Consider the following 6,019-nt stretch of genomic DNA (forward strand, 5'->3'; position numbering starts at 1 on the left):
GCCTGGGGAGGCAGATAGGAGTTGGCTATCTGTGATGACCCTGGCGAGAGAGCAGAGGAAAAACAGCTTTGAAGTTCCACACATTTAGTCATGTCGACTCCGGAGAAAAACAGAGATTTTGCGTGCATTCAGAAAATGAGATGCGAGAGAGTGTAGCCGGGGTCCCTATTAGACGAGTTAAAACAAACATAAAAATAGTACACAATAACATGAATTGCTGCACCTCCAGGTGAACTTTGCACGTCCTGTTCAAATGTAGATGCAAAAATATGTTTTTTCATTTCTAAAATGAAACCTTTCTGTCAGACCGTTCTGTGATTTTCATCTCTTGAGCTACCCTTTTTTCAGTCACTGTTTACCTCTCCGTCTTGTTGGGAGCAATTAAATGCGGTCGCCACAACAGACAAGACCCCCTATGGAATAGCGAGTTATTGACCAGCTGACCACTGAGGTTGCTCCTCAATAAATCAGGGTTATGATGAATGCCCGTGTTTCCATTTCCATCCCTCATCATTGCTCTGCGATGCTGGGGCTTGAACTCCGGTCTCCTGCACTTAATAACCTGCCACTGGTAAGCGTGAAAATGCCAAAATAAACCTTTCCAGCAGTGCACATCTCTCTTTATGCCGCCCGTGAGTCTCGTTGGTGTCATTGTAAATGCGCATTTGTAAGCGATATGAAGTTAAAGATCATAAAAACTAGCAAAAAAATAAAAAAAGATCTTACTTTTACTAATGGAAGTTCTGTTAAAAGAGCAAGAGTCCATATGCTAAAAGCCTCCTTTTGAGTTTAATACATCAGGTCCAACGACAACAACAACTTTTCTCTTGTAATAATTAGAGAAAAGGTAAAGCAAGAAAAATCTAAGATCAGTAGCCAAATTGGATTATGCTCAAATGATGTTTTATTTTTTTCTGTATTATAATGCCACTGATAGCACCGGGCTGTATTTCCAGCTAGTCTACACGGCTCATCAATCTGTGATGAGTAAGTTTGCTTCAGCCTCAGTCTTTTAGTGATATATTAGTTTTGTAGCCGTCATCCATCCGTTATATTTACCCACTTTTCCTGTAGAGGGTTGCGGGGAGCTGGAGCCTATTCAAGCTGGCACTGGGCGAGAGTCGGGCTACGCCCTGGACAGGTCGCCAGTTCACGGCCAGGCTAACACGCTCACACAGAGAGAGAAACAACCGATCACACTCAAATGCACACCCAAGGCCAACTCAGACTAACCTAACAGGCATGACTTCGGACTGTGGGAGGAATCCTGAGCACTCAGTGAAAACGCCACGCAGAAAGGCCACCGCCGGTTAGAAGCGAGAACCGGACCACCGCACCACTGTGCCGCCCTGTAGCCGTCATATGCATATATTAAACCATTTCACACATTTCTGTTTTAAAAATATCTTCAGAAATTTAAAGTCTGGAGGTTATAAACCATCAATCATGATATCTAGCTACAACTGACAGAATTAACTATTTTTTAAGTTTTGTCTCTAGTGAAATCAAAGAATTTATGTTGAGACATAAATGTGCCAACACTGTAAACTGTATATATATTATATATATGGCCTGTTTGACAAGCAGTTAACAGTAATGGCTTTGGGGTTTCTACATCAAGAAATATCTCTGCCAAATATATCTGACTATTACCAGAGAGCCACCATTTCAATAAGCGTGTAGATTTGCCATTTATAAACCTCTGTGTCCTTAAGTAAGCATAAATAGAGATGGGTTGCCAGCAGCATTACTTTTATCAGTACCCACAAAGTGGCATGGTAGCAGTTCAACAACAAACTCGAATGAATGTTTTGTCGCCCTGCTGCCATTTCTAATGGCACCACTACTTATTATTTTTAATCTCCCTTCAACATAGGCTCAGGAAACAATGGCAGGTTCTGCAAACACTGTTAACACGGTTGCTACAGCCGCTCTCTTATCTGCAAGTCACAGAGGGAGAGAGTGAGAAAGAAGGGAGAAATATTGGCTGAATTTGTAAAGGAAGTGTGGCCGTATGGAATCTGTCCTCACATACACACACATTCCTGCATACCCCGCAGTGCATATGAAGTACTGCACCCTTACTGTATCATAAAACCTCCCCCAGGGGGATAAACAGCAGATCCTGGCGCCTCAGGTGTTGTTTGGGAAGGTAAACACTATCCACATAACAGAAGAAGTCCACAGAGAACCTCGTGATAGGCGTGCTGCCTACATGAGGAACAAGAAAAGATAAGATGTAAATCAAACGCGCTCTCTGCTCTTCACCGCTCCCTCATAAGTGTTAAGAGGAGTCCATAGTGTGGATGTGAACACAAGTAAACCCTGCTTACCTGAAATACCTTTCCAGAGTGTGGCAACTTGTCACAATCAACAGACAATGCACACCGTAGGGACCACAACAAATGGTTGTTGTAATGCTGCAGACCTACATCTTGCAGACAGGTTCCTCTTCCCACTCAGACTTTCTCTCTTTCACAAGAACAGCTCCAGCAGCACTATAAATTCAGGGGGGGAAAAAAAAAACCTTAATGCAAAACCACCTAAAGGTCACTAGCAGCCAGCATCTATCTTGGATTTACAAAGGGGAGACCTTATGGTGCCTGCAGGTTGATTTACTAGTAATGAGCCATGGGAGGCGAGCGAGGTAGAGCTACCGCCTGCCACATATGCCATTCACAGTGACCAAATAGGGGCATTAAACTTTAATGGCCACAGTGCCATCTCTCCTGAAGTCTGCTCTTTAGTGAGCATTACGCAAAGACACCAGACTCTGCTGTAAACATAAACCTGCATGTCCCAGAGAGGGGGATAACTCAGTTTTGTTATTATCGTTTCTGCTGGTCATCGTGGCATGAGTTCAGAGAGATTAAAACTGCTTAGCCAGTACGTCCTACAACCAGCAGAACAGATATTGTAGGGAAAACATTGTGCACTTTCGATAAGAACCGTCGCTCGTTATGTTGATAAAAAAAAGCAGAACTGCGTTTGCATAATTTTTACGAGGCATCAACGGATGTCAATATGTTGTTATATACGGTCTCGCCGCGTTGTGTGTAAAATCAAAAGTCAGGTCACTGCCCAGTCCCTAACTGCACCGGGTGCCTACATTAATATAGCAGGTCAAAGCTGAAACAGGAAGTTGGTCTAGAAAGCTGTGATTGATGTGCGCAACCCACAGCGGGCGTAATGATTTATGTATTCGCTTGTGTTTGGCCTCTGGGGATTGCGTGATTGAATGACAATGTTGCTTTGGCTGTTTTTAAACCTTACAAAGAACCCCACGCAATACAGTGTTAATACAATATAATGGAGAGACAAAGCAACCAACCAAAGCATCAAGAATAGAAGAACAGAAATCTACGGAGGGAAAAGGTTACACCAAAGATGGTATTCCTCCTCTTCAAAAAAAGACAAAAAAGCAATCATGTACCAGCCAAAACACTGACGCAAGCCAAGACATGAATTTTAGGCTAAGGATGTCTTTGAACACTAAGTATAAGCGTATAAACTTATTGTTTTTCTTGGCTTGCTGACTGCATGTCATTGCGAGTGTTATTCACTCTGGATCGAGCTGTAAATGAAGCTGGTACAGGGAAGCCTTTTGCATGTGTAGTAGAAGTATAATAAAGCAAATTCACCAAATGCATCATTAAAGTGTGTTTTATCTGATTTGACTGGTGCTTCTATGCATGCACTTTGTATGGCCTGATGACCATTTGAATCCCTGGTATAGTTAGCCCCTAATAACTTTCCAGGTGGGTTACCAAGATGGCTGCTGAGTGGTACGGTCGACCAAAACCAAGTAAATCCAAAGTTCTAATGGACCAGAATTATCCTTCAAGTGTGTTTTTAGCTGCTCAACTCAACTGTGATCAGAAACTTCTTTCTTCATTTTATTTTCTTCTTTTACCCCCCATCCCGTAATGCGCCACGGCAGCTTAGGCTGTACTTGAGAACCACAAGTTGTACGTTTCTTCTGATGCAAGACTCCAGAAATACAACAGTCTTCTGTGCATTCTCCACTACCAGCGGCCAGAAAAACAGCTCTGTGGATTAAGTTGCCAGAGCGATGATGATGATGATGATGATGATGATGACTCGTCAACACAATTTGCTGCCTCAAGACAAGAAATGCAACTGAAGAACGATCCCCACAGTGTTTTCTTTTTCTCTGTTAATTCCTATCTACATATCAAAGAGAAATCTTGTTGGGCTTGAAACTAACAAACTTGTGAAAGGGGAACTACTGTTTTTTTACAACCTGGACCTTATTTCTGGCATAAAATACGATTGTTTACTCACCCATATAAGTTTTGTGTAATTTGTTTTCCTTCGGGAGATAATTAGATCATCGTATATCCATATAGTGGGAGTGACTGGGGCACCGAAACGCAGCCTCTAAATAACGCATTATATTTTGTTATTGTACGCTAGTGCTATTCCCCATTGAGTCCGGAGTTACCTGTTATCATCATATTGGTTGATGGTTCGTCCACAACCTCAGAATCAGAAAAATGTTCAGCCATGTTGCAAAAAACTAGCAGTAGCAAATTACAGGTAAACAAGCCGACTGTTGCGGGTGCATGCAGCGCTCAGAGACTACATCATCCAGGTCAGAAGACATAATCCGGATGATGATAACAGGTAACTCCGGACTCAACGGGGAATAGCACTAGCGTACAGTAACAAAATATTGGTGAAATGAACAAGTTTCGTGGCAGATAATTCGTTATTTAGAGGCTGCGTTTCGGTGCCCCAGTCACTCCCACTGCATGGATATACGCTGATCTAATTATCTCCCAAAGGACTACAAATTACACAAAATTTATATGGGTGAGTAAACTATCATATTTTATGCCAGAAATAAGGTCCAGGTTGTAAAAAACAGTAGTTCCCCTTTAAGCATCCCAACTTCTTATAACTTCTTGAAGTACTGAGCCAAAATAAAGCCAAATGAAAGTGTCTCTCACAACACATTTAGGAGTATAAATTAGGAACAGTGAAAACTTTAAGACCTGACTATATTCTTGCAGGTTATGTCTAGTGTAGTTCAGGGCCACAGAGTTAAGCTTCTTGAAATCAGAGCCTGGTTTTGTAAACGTATTGCTTTCTTCCAGCACAAAACGCTCCTGGGGATAAATTAAGTGATAAAGAATAGATTCCCCTGCTGTGTGTTATGATTCAAGAAACCTCCCCCAGCTCCTTTATCTGTCCTTTGCCCTTTCAACAGCATGTCAGTCACAGCAGCGAAGTTTTATTTGTGCGAGCAGAAGTGTGTGTGGACATGCGTCTGACACGCTTCAGAGGAAGCAGGGAGCGCTCAATCAGTTTTGACAATTTGTAGGCAGAATTCACGCTATTCCCGATCAGATCGGATCACGGCAGGGGAACACAGCAGGAGTCACTGTTGGGGATCTTCCCCTGCATCATGCTGGGGTATGTGAGTGTTGTGCAGTTCGGGGCTGGTGTGTTGCACTCTCTGCACTTGTGTGCGTTTGTTTGGTTAAGACATCAGGAGTGACAGAGGTTCATTTACCAATAAAACATTGTCCCTTATTAGTGCTCATTTCTTTAGCTGACATTTTCCAATAAGCAAGTCAATACCAGACCACAGAAAACTATTTTTCCTGGATGGAGGGTGGAGAGAGTAGATTTTGAGGTGACGTACTGGACCTTTAAATGGGCAGTAAATTGCATTCCCATCTGTACTTTGTTCCTGCCAAACCACATTCTCCACAGTGTGATAACTGGCAGCTTAGAGCTCCTTATTGTTTGTTGAGCTAAATAACGCAATATATCTTTACATTAGCCAGATCACTATCTGCCACACAGCAAAGCATAAGATGCATGACCTCAGTGATCCCAAGACAGAGGCTGATCACCAGCTTTGCAGTATTTAAAGATGCCACAAATGTACAGATTTCACATGTCAAGGTCAATTTACCAGTCACAGGGAGTGACCTGCTTCCTAAGGCCAATCAGTGATGGTCTGATAAATGCAGCTGTTATTGCATTA

This window comes from Chelon labrosus (assembly GCF_963514085.1).
Source record: "Chelon labrosus genome assembly, chromosome: 20".
NCBI lineage: Eukaryota > Metazoa > Chordata > Actinopteri > Mugiliformes > Mugilidae > Chelon > Chelon labrosus.